Source organism: Accipiter gentilis, unplaced genomic scaffold (genome assembly GCF_929443795.1).
Source record: "Accipiter gentilis unplaced genomic scaffold, bAccGen1.1, whole genome shotgun sequence".
In the NCBI taxonomy this organism is placed as follows: domain Eukaryota; kingdom Metazoa; phylum Chordata; class Aves; order Accipitriformes; family Accipitridae; genus Astur; species Astur gentilis.
The window spans coordinates 932,803-944,344 of NW_026061048.1; positions in this window are offsets into that span (position 1 = coordinate 932,803).

Genomic DNA, 11,542 nt, shown 5'->3' on the forward strand with positions numbered 1-11,542 from the left:
TGTCTTCACAGATGACAACTGTATCAATTTATACTTCAGGTCCTTCTCCTCCAGGAACCACCTATAAAAGACGACGACAATTTTGTGTTTGTGCCATAGGTCCGAGTTTTACAAACCCATACATGACAGTTCTTGCTTTACAACAATTTAGCAGATGGAGACTTCACCGGTAGACCACAAAAGCGGTTTTTCGATTCAATATTATCTTCCTCTCCCAACAGTGGAAGCCAGTTATTGCCAGAGAAGCACAGGACAGAACCTCCAAAACACAAAGAATGTTTAACAAAACACAGAGGAGTTCCTAGATAACAAACATTTTGGTTTTTGTCTTTGGTATTCACCTCAAGGAAATGATTCTGTCTAGAAACACTACAGCTCATTTTTAAAAGGACAAAGAACATCCTTCCTTTCGTGAATAATTTCTCCAATTGCTGATTCCTCCCCAGAGTGTCACGGTACTGGGAAGTTGGTTTCCTCTTTCCAACTTCTATCAGTAAGCAGAGCTCAAAAACTGATAAAGAGCCTGAACCCTTCTACAGGCAGCAGGGAGTCATTTTCCAGGGAAGAAAGTAAAGAACTGAACAACAGAAAAAGAAATACAAAAGGAAAAACATGAATAAGGGAAAAAAGAAGAGGATAACCATTGCTTTTACTGATCCATTCTTAATAGTTAGCTGAGCACTTCTAAAGAGGAAGAACTTTGCTGCTTTCAGGACCGAAGTAAGACAAAGTCTAAAGCATAGTCTTCCTGACATGGGAGACGTGTCCGCAAGAGAGGCACACGGTCCGATACAGAAATGTATCTACGTCTCGCTGAAAATTTGCACTCTAAGCATCACCAGCTTCTGCTTCCAGGGCAGTATACCACCAGCTTAACCGGATGGTAGTAATTTTACCCCATACAAGAAGTCAGAACACGCGCTATCCTTTAAGGAGGCAGAACAATAACCAAAGCAGAAAAAGGCTTAGAAATTAAGGCAAGATGGCACTTGCTCAGACACACAGTGAGGAGGTGCAAGGTGGGAAAGACAGCAAAATGGAGATTGTTCCTCGTTCACACAGAGCTGATTTCGACTCGAGTTGGTCGTCCTCTCCTCTTCCCACAAAATTAGGAATGCTTTTACGCAGGAAGTCCTGACTTTGTAGCCATCTATGCCGACAAACTAAAAACTATTCTAGGTCTGCTCTTGTGGTATTTAGGAAGTTGCAGAATTCAGCTTAGGGATGCATAATCACAGTATTTAATTACTGTTTCAGTACTGACCTACCTACACCAGCAGATAATAAACTAAAAATCACAGTGCTTCTGATTTGGTGTAAGCCAACAGACCTCCAGATTGTTTTCAGAGCATGTAAAGGTACAGCTCTCTGGGCATCATGGCAATCATAACTGCCAAACGACTTGACAAGCTTGTAAACATCCAAACTGCTGCAAACACATCTATACATACAATAATGGATAAAAGGTAGATGCATTCCACCTACACGCTTATGCAGGCAAACACTCGTGAGTTAAAAGCCACTGTATGAACCAGCTTACGGAGCGCTTAACAAAGCCAGTGATTCCCTTGCACACCTGAAGACCAGAAAAACATTCACCAAAATAATGTTAGGGACATGCTCTTTTTTTTTTTTCTTTTTTTTGGTTTTTTTTTGTTTTTTTTTTTTTTAAACTGTAACGTGTACTAAGACAGCAAGATCACTTTTCCAGCGTCCTTCATACACACATATGCCCCAGAAGCTACTTAAAATTACCTTGTGTAATGGAATTGTCTGGAAAGCTCAGCTTAAAGTAGCTGAGCTCAGTGACTGATTGATTTACAGGTACAGAAAATAAATGCATGCAGCATTTTAACAATGCTGACTTACCAGTGTTATGTTATTTCCATTTAGCAAAATCTGGTCTAGCTTTGTGATTCTTCTGCCCTCAGACGGAGTCTCACTGAAGCAGCGTTAAAAACAAATAAGTAAGCACACATAACCAGGGACAACAGTTCCAGTTTTGATTACAGAATAAATCTCTACATTAAGATGGCAGTTGTTGGAACTAAGAAATGAATTGGCCACGCTGCAGCCTGATCTTGACAAATTGACCGCCTGGATAAAGCAAGCTATCTGGCAACTAAAAAGATCCATTGTACTTTTCTGCTCAGTACACCTAAAGATACAGATTCACCCTCGAAATCTCGGCCATTTCTTCAATACCACCAACACTCAGAACAGGTTTCAAATAGCAACGTGGCAGGACAAAGTAATAAATGCTTATCCTTAAGTCTGCTAACTTTCTAAGCCTTTGCCTAGACCTTAAGGAAATGTAAAAACAAACAAACTACTGCAAAGTTCAACACACAATCCACGCAAAGTTAAGGCTATCAAGTAGGAACCGGATTACAAGTATAAGTCATGCAACAGCTACTCTATAACATGGATGTCCTGAACAGATCCTCCTCTACAGTTTAAGTCCAAGGTACAAACCCTTCAGCTGGCAAGTATTCCAAAAATATAAAACCTCTTTGCTTACAGAGCTTACACAGTATTTTTCCCCAGGAAACCAAATGTTCAAGAGGAACAGGAGGCAGAAACAACACTTGCAATTCTGTAACGTCTTCTAGCACCGTATCTGAAAATCCAGTTTCAAGGAAAATAAGGCCCCGAATTTAAAAATAAAACTATTTCCAGTTATTTCCATGTCACACTGAGCTGTGATTTTACCTGTAAAACAAAAAAATCAGAACAAGACAACTGATCCATACAAAAAAGGCTCTCCTATCCGGCTCTCTTTCAAATGCTGGCATTTTCTGTGACTTGGATTTTGCCTGTTATTATGAGATCATTACATCACCTATCACACAAGTGTAGCTTTGTTATCTTTGAAAGAAAAGCTGCTAGACAATATACAACACAAAGTTAGACAAGCGAGGGCAGTACACAGGGATTTCACAGGCACTCTGGAATTGGGCACCCGACTTGAATTCCTGGCTTTGAAAACCTCTCTCCAAATGACTTACTGTCTTTCACTAAGATCCAGCAGCAGTTCTCTCCTGTGCCTCATGCTCTTCTGTAGCCAGCCAAAGCCCACGGAGCTGCACTGTAAGCTTGAAGGCCAGTGTGCCAGCTGCGTGTCCTATTTCTGTCACCTAGTTCTTATGTACCATTTCTTGCTAATCAAAAGGCCCAGTGATTCCTCCTCACACATCACACTGGAGTTAGTACATCCAAGCAGTATTTCTGCCGCGCTACATTTGCACGGATTAGCTGCTGAACCCTCCAGATGATGTACTGCTTTTCAAGAAGGGTGTAGTATAACTGGCGAGGGTCTACAGTAAGTCCAAGAGGGTGCTCAACGATGTACAGGAGTCTGACTTCAAAGTATAAATTGAAAAACAGCCGCTTAACCTGGAAAGGGCAATACTGGAGAGAAATAACAATGTTTAAACTCTAAAAGGTAGCTATAAGGAAGAACTTTTGTGTGCATCCACTGCACACAGTTACACGGAATCATGGGGCTTAAATTACAACCTGAAAAACTTAGGGTATGTGGCAATCTTTGCAACAGTAGTAATAATTACAGGAAATGTTTAAGAATAAATTAGGCAAGCGTTTGTCAAGAATGGTACAGAAAGTTGATCATTCACCTCTAGAATGAGAGCAACGCTAGACTATCTTCAAAGGTTCTTCTTTCCCCAGTGCTGTCCCTCTCCGTATTTCTACCCTCATCCAATACAAGCATCATCCCCAGCTGTGCACTTACAATTCTATCTGCATATGCACATGTCTAGAGATGCACATTTATTTCTTCGTTACACACAGCTGAAGGAGACTACTCATAGGTAAGCCAATTTACATAAACAGCTTTTGAAAGTTAAAACACCTCAGCCTCTTGCAAAACGTCAGCCCAACAGAACACCGGGAGCGGTATGTAAATCCTTATGCCAAAACTGCGTTCTCTTAAATCTTATGAAAACCATTTCTAACATAAAGCCTGACCTGACTGGTCTATTTTCTGACACTCCCCTTCTCTGTCATCAGGTACTTATTAGATAGTAAAACAACTGACGGGGTAAACACCATAACTAGCACAATAGCTGACTTCCGTAGCAGTTGCATATCAGGTCTGAATAAATGTGAGTTTAGTAGGTAGATACACATTCAGAAATGCACAAGAACTGAAAGGAGTAATCTGTAACTGGTAGACTAAGAACACTGCAATAGCATGCAATGTAAATCAACATGCACCTATAGGGAAGGGAAGGGAAGTACGGAAACATTCTTCTGGATTAAAAAAAAAATATATACGCAGCAATGGTAGGAAAAGGTACTTGGGACGTGCCACTTTCAATCCACTGAAACAATGTCTGCAACAGCAGTAAGAACACTGGCAAACTACCTTCTCTGTTCCACAGGGCCTTGAAACCCATACGCATTGTCTGTTGCCAGTTGCCCTTAGGAAACAAAGGCGCTGCGATCAGTAGAAGCGTGTAGAACACCAGAAATGAAACTTTTGAGTATGTCACAGGCAAGATCCTCATTCTCCGTACACTCTACAAGGTTACACAATTGTAAAATACTTTGTAAGAATGAGAATCCTGAAGTTTGCCTTGGATTAAAAAAGTTTTAAAACTCCGTTTTGAGTTTTTTTTCCCCAAGGGTTTTAGAAATAAAAGCATCTTGGTAAAGTGATTTTCACACACTGCACAGACACAAGCAGTGTTTCTCCCACTGCGAGAGGAGTATCAAAATACTCTTATCTAATATGTTATAGACAAAAGTGACCGAGGTCACAGGAGAATCTGTACTTTCCCACTGATTACAAGGAACGGGCCAGCTGCTTTGTGCCTCCTATGCAGCTGGAGCATGCAGTTGCCTGGTAACTTGTTCCGACCTGTTGCATCTTAATCACATATACATGGAGGAATACCAAGCTGACCGCTTAGGTTTATCAGCCAAAACAGTTTACAGCAACACAATAGTTTAGAGCAATTCAGGAAGTTTAACACTGAATTTAGGTATGCGCTTATATGGTTTGACAAACAGAACTTTTATAAATGAAAGGGAAACAACAGGTGACTTTAGAGCATACAAAAGGTATAGTCTACAAACCAAATATCAATTATTAGCAATGTTTCCCTGTTCAAAGGGCATCACTTAATGTCTCAGACTCAACAAGCATGAACTGACAGACTGTTATGATTTGAAAATTTTAAAAAAGTTCTAATAGTGTGCCCAAAACAGAGCTGTTTCAGTGTTCAGGCTAGACTCGTTGTCTCCAGTAAATACATATCTTAATTCTAACACAGGATAAAAACCGATTTATAAATTTCCTCTTGTAAAAATGAAACTGTTCCAATCACCCTGTTCACTCCTATTTAAGATATTAAATAGGGCAAATCAGAAGTAACTTGAACCAATCCCTCCCACCCAGCTATAAGCCAGGACCATATACAGCCCTTGCAGACTACACAAGACCCTGTCTCATTCCAGCCATATCATTAGCACAAGCTGTGCAAACCCATGCAAATCAACAGGTTTTCCAGGCATAAAAGCAGACTCCAACAGCAGTTAAGCCACTTCTTACAACTGACAATGTCATACTTCCATCACTGATTATAGCACAAGAACAAAAGAGAATGGGTCTTAATTGTCCTTCATGAACTTGAGGGGCTGCAAGAAACCAGTGAAGTTACAAGCCTGGATTCTGTAATGTCGCTACCAGCATAATTTCCAGATCAAAGATCCGGCCTCCTGTTAAGATCATCAAACATATTTTTGAGTTCGGGGGACAGGTCATCACAACACTATGTTAGGTAGAGTATAAAACCTTATCATCAGAATCTCAGCTAGTTTAAGTCAATGTATTCTGTGTGTTCCGCTGAAGTCAATGAAACTAAACACACTATCATAGGAAAGAGATATTTCAGCACGCCTCAGACCTGGAAAACTATCTTGAAAAATGCCCGTAACTTTTAACACGCTTCCCACGATCTCTCAACAGCGAGCAGTAGTAAGACCCTAACAGTTACTTGCAACCTATTTCTTGCATAGCATTCATTTTTATTTTAATTTTAAAAGGGGCAACTAATACATAAGATTTTTGCAGCTACTCACAAAAATCAATAAGCAAAGACATTTGTTCCAAGACTTAAATTTCTTGTATAATTTAAAAAACTAGCAAAGCTCTGTAAAGTAAAATAGATACATTTACCTACTAATGTAGGAAACTACAGACAAACTTCAGGAAATGACCAAAGGTGCAGAGGATAGGCTAATGCCTATTAGCATTAGGTAGAAAAACAAGGTAAAAAAGGTAGAAATGCCTATTAGCATTAAGGTAGAACAACAACAACAACAACAACAACAACAAAACCCCAGAAGTTCTACAGAAAAATGAGTGAGCAGCCCACAGCACTGGCAGACAACAGATTTTTTTATCCCCGCTTCCTCCACCCCGTCGTCTTATCCCCCCACCCCCGTTTTTTTTTAAAGGAAATAATTATTCTATTCTGAAACATATTGTCAGTGATGCAGTTGAAGCCAAAAGTTTAAATGAGTTCAGGAGAGGATTAACCGAATTCTAAGACATGTGCCAACACAACCGCTATAGAAAGCATCTGCATCACGGTGAAATGCAAACAGCTACTCTGAGAACGACACATTATTCTTCACTAAATTTGCCTTTTACCCTGTTGTATAGTTACTAATGTTGAAAAGAGTCACTGCTGTGCAAGAAACTAAAACTTACAGCGCTTCATGCTGGGAGAGAACTGTGGCCCATCAGCTCGTGGCTGTGAAGCCTTACAACTTAACACGTTGCAGTTGCACACCAACAAGTTCTGAGGCGGACTGCTGACTGTATTCAATAGTCACAGCTTAGGTAGGAGGATATGATAAACTTGACTTATTTGCCTTTAACCGATGCTCCAAATATTTTAAAGTCGTTCTTAAAGCAGGTTACTGGTTTGATTACCCTTCATACAAAATCCTCCTTCAAATGCAGGTTTCTCTTCTCTTCTTTTCAGATTTAAGGCATGAACAGAAACCACACCTGCATCATCACTGAAATCAGTGCCTATTTTTCAATAAACTTTAGCAGCAGCATCAGAATTCGTCCTCAAGTACCGTTCATAAAGCAAATGCTTCATTCTTCAAAACTTTTTTTAGCAAAGGTTGGTAATGCTGTACCACAGACTCTCACGCCCAGTCACGCATGTTCTTCCCGAGACTGTTACGCAGCTTAGTATTTTAAGAATCGCCATCCTAACTGCATACCTGATACTACTGGTTCTCCCCTTTTTAAAGTCTGATGTTAAGGAAAAGCTGCAAGTCCTACAAAACCAGGCAGACTTGCTTGTTCTTGCCAAAGAGAAAAAGGTTAAGCATTATTAAAAAATAAGACTATTGCCTACCTTTAAGTATCCATAAAGCTATCAACACGAACCGTATGGCGGCTTGTTAGCATCGCTATTTGAACACGGGCATGCAAAATGTCCTTCAGTTAAATTCCAAACTCTATGAATTAATTGGTGGGCAATTCCCCAAGGATAAAACGTCTATCAAAAGCCAACAGTAAGCCAGAAATATCTTTCCGTTTCATAGGGTAAAAAAAATGATACAGTGAATCCTGAAAAAAGAAATCGATATTAGACCGGGAACGCCTATATAGTTATAGGGCAAGTAATAAAACATTTAGTGTTTTGATTTTCTTTTTTTTATTTATGTCATCACAATAGTTAGACAAACATGGAAACATTTGCAACAGCAATACTTGGGCCACTTTAAAATCTTGGTAACACTGAAATACAGGGCAGCAAAAACTAATGATGTGGGGAGGGGACTTTAGGTCTTCTTATTTTCATACACATTCACACACACACACACTCCACAACTCCAAAGAGCTATCTTAACTATGTCTGCCAGTAAACGGAAATAGTAGGCAGAAAGGAACCATATCTATACTAAGACAGTTAGCTGTGCCGTAAAACTGAAGATCACTGCAACCAGTGCCATCTTAAAGAAGAAAAAAACCCAACAACAACAACAACCAAAAAACCTGAAAGGAACCATCACTGTGCATGTCATAAGCATGAAGTTATTTTAACCTGATGACTACTCTGCCCTATACTTTAAGCATCATTAAGTTTTTATGTATTTTCAAAGTCTAAGGTTATTATTTTAAATGGCCTACTTGTAGTGGCAGCCCAAGTAGCATTCTGGAGAACACCACAGTGCCCACAACTTCTACAGGTCAGTGCAGTCTGATCAAGCACTGCATTTCTAGGGGAGGAAAACAAAAAACCACTACCGCTCATTTATTCAGTTGAAAAGCTTATTACCTGCACCTTCCAAAGCAACAGGCTACAGGAACACTGAATGCAAAGTAAACCAGACCCATCTGGAATACTCTGACTCAGCCTCAGCTCCAAGTTACACATCTTTCATTTCGTATTTGAAGGGATTAACAGCATTTGGATGCACAGAAACTGTCTTTACAGTCATGTCTGCGGACCTCCGAGTCAAGAGTTAAAAATGTCTTCCTAAATTATAACAGTATTAGCAGTTCCTCTGAAAGGAGTGGAAAAAAAACCCACAACCAGGGAAGGAGGAAAGTGACACAAAACCAAGGTTTTTTTCCAGAGATAACAAAATCCTGAGAGAACAAGATGCTTGTGCTATCAGAATAAAAATCCCCAAAGAAACAAAAGAGTTTACCTTTCCCTTGGAAAAGTTACCTTTGAGTCAAGATCTGCTCTTTTTCTCTCCCAACCTTGAAATCTCTCTTCAGCTTAAGACTGTCATCTACTGCAGTAGAAATTCAGTGCACACACTGGAACCTGGATAGAAACTTATTTAAAAAAAAAAAAACAAACAATACAATAGTATTACAGTGGCTAGAAATCTTTTACATATTCTGATGAAAAGACTCAACTTATTTCTAGGAAATAAAGTGTTTGGGGCCAAAGCCAACAGATGATGTTCATGTAAGGTAAAAAAAAATTTTTTTTTTTTTTTTTTTTTTTAAATTGATATATTGAAAAAAGCTGGAGAAGGAAGCGGGGACAGAAATGAAAAACCATTCAGGGAGTCAGTGGTATAGATTGTCACCATGCAACCTAAATATTGTAATTGCAGATCACATAGTCGGAACAAGCCAGTCAAAAGTAGCACACTCCCTGGGAGAGGGGCGGGAGTCTCTTCCCCCTTGTATTTCAAGCCAAGACCCAACTAGCAGAAGGCAGCTTTTCTGTCAGATAAAGCAAGGCAAAAGGATCACGTACAGCAACTTCCTTGCAGCCTCTTGCTCCTGAGCACCCTTCTTCACCTCTTTCTTTCTTTCTTTCTTCTGGTGATGGGAAGGCAAAGCATGTTCTGCTCCTGTGAGCCCATACGGCTTGTCCCTATAGTCACAGCAGGCACCTGTGATTCCTCTCCGAAGACATTTACGCATAGAAATCAGTTGAGTGGTGTGTTACGGAAGCATAAGCTGCAGTGGACGTGATTTTGAATCAGTTATTGTTTTGCCCATCATGATAAAATAAAACCGGCAATTTCTTACTTTATAGAAATCCTCCTAAAGTAGTAGTTGCCCCCAATAGCTGTCAAGTTTTTGTATCACAGGAGAACAAATGCAGCCAAAAGAACATTTTCTCTAAAAGGACCGCTCCGAACTACACAAGCAGGCAGGCACAGGCAGCTCCCAATTTAGTTAAGGGTACGTACACAGCACCACTTAGTGGTGCAAGCGGAGTCACCGCTGACAGGAATGAGAAGCTTGAACACCAACCTTCCCGCCCCGGCCCCCTGGACATGAACGATGCCTGGTCTGTCTGTCCTCACTCGCAAAATACCACTACAATGCCTTTACTACAAGAGAGTACATCTGCCAAGCAAAACAAGTCCAAGAGTGCTGAACCTCAAGGCCAGCAGAACCAACGGCTGCTGAGCATCAAACAGATGCATCCACTCTGAAGAGCTTTCAGAATTCTACAGCACTCTACCACATGGTTTCTGGCGACACAGCCTGAAGCAGGGTTTAAACAAATGATCCAGCTTAGTATCTGCCTGTAGTGCAAAGAATAGCAATCTCTTGGCTCACGATTTGGGTTTTATATAGACTTGAGCCATAAACAAATGCAACAGATGTAGAAAAACTGAAGACCGACAGCAACTGGAACGTAACTATTCTTTTTCCACTCCATCAACCCGTTGGAAAACTAACTCCCTCGTGCACTTACGTAACTGAGCACAAAGAGAACAAAAAGAAAGGCTTTTATTCAGAAGAAATTAGTGTGTCTTTACAGGAAAGTAACGGTTTCAACTTACAAAACCAGCATCATCATTAGTGATGCACCTTTCCTGAAGGGGAAATCCTTCTCTTTTAGCAAATGTCAATTCCAAGAGCCTGTAAACAAAAACAAACAAGCAACCCACACCATTACCCCACAAAAGCTCTGTTTAGATTACACACACACACACATACATATATATGTATATATATATAAAAAACCCATGTCTTCACAGATGACAACTGTATCAATTTATACTTCAGGTCCTTCTCCTCCAGGAACCACCTATAAAAGACGACGACAATTTTGTGTTTGTGCCATAGGTCCGAGTTTTACAAACCCATACATGACAGTTCTTGCTTTACAACAATTTAGCAGATGGAGACTTCACCGGTAGACCACAAAAGCGGTTTTTCGATTCAATATTATCTTCCTCTCCCAACAGTGGAAGCCAGTTATTGCCAGAGAAGCACAGGACAGAACCTCCAAAACACAAAGAATGTTTAACAAAACACAGAGGAGTTCCTAGATAACAAACATTTTGGTTTTTGTCTTTGGTATTCACCTCAAGGAAATGATTCTGTCTAGAAACACTACAGCTCATTTTTAAAAGGACAAAGAACATCCTTCCTTTCGTGAATAGTTTCTCCAATTGCTGATTCCTCCCCAGACTGTCACGGTACTGGGAAGTTGGTTTCCTCTTTCCAACTTCTATCAGTAAGCAGAGCTCAAAAACTGATAAAGAGCCTGAACCCTTCTACAGGCAGCAGGGAGTCATTTTCCAGGGAAGAAAGTAAAGAACTGAACAACAGAAAAAGAAATACAAAAGGAAAAACATGAATAAGGGAAAAAAGAAGAGGATAACCATTGCTTTTACTGATCCATTCTTAATAGTTAGCTGAGCACTTCTAAAGAGGAAGAACTTTGCTGCTTTCAGGACCGAAGTAAGAAAAAGTCTAAAGCATAGTCTTCCTGACATGGGAGACGTGTCCGCAAGAGAGGCACACGGTCCGATACAGAAACGTATCTACGTCTCGCTGAAAATGTGCACTCTAAGCATCACCAGCTTCTGCTTCAAGCGCAGTATACCACCAGCTTAACCGGATGGTAGTAATTTTACCCCATACAAGAAGTCAGAACACGCGCTATCCTTTAAGGAGGCAGAACAATAACCAAAGCAGAAAAAGGCTTAGAAATTAAGGCAAGATGGCACTTGCTCAGACACACAGTGAGGAGGTGCAAGGTGGGAAAGACAGCAAAAT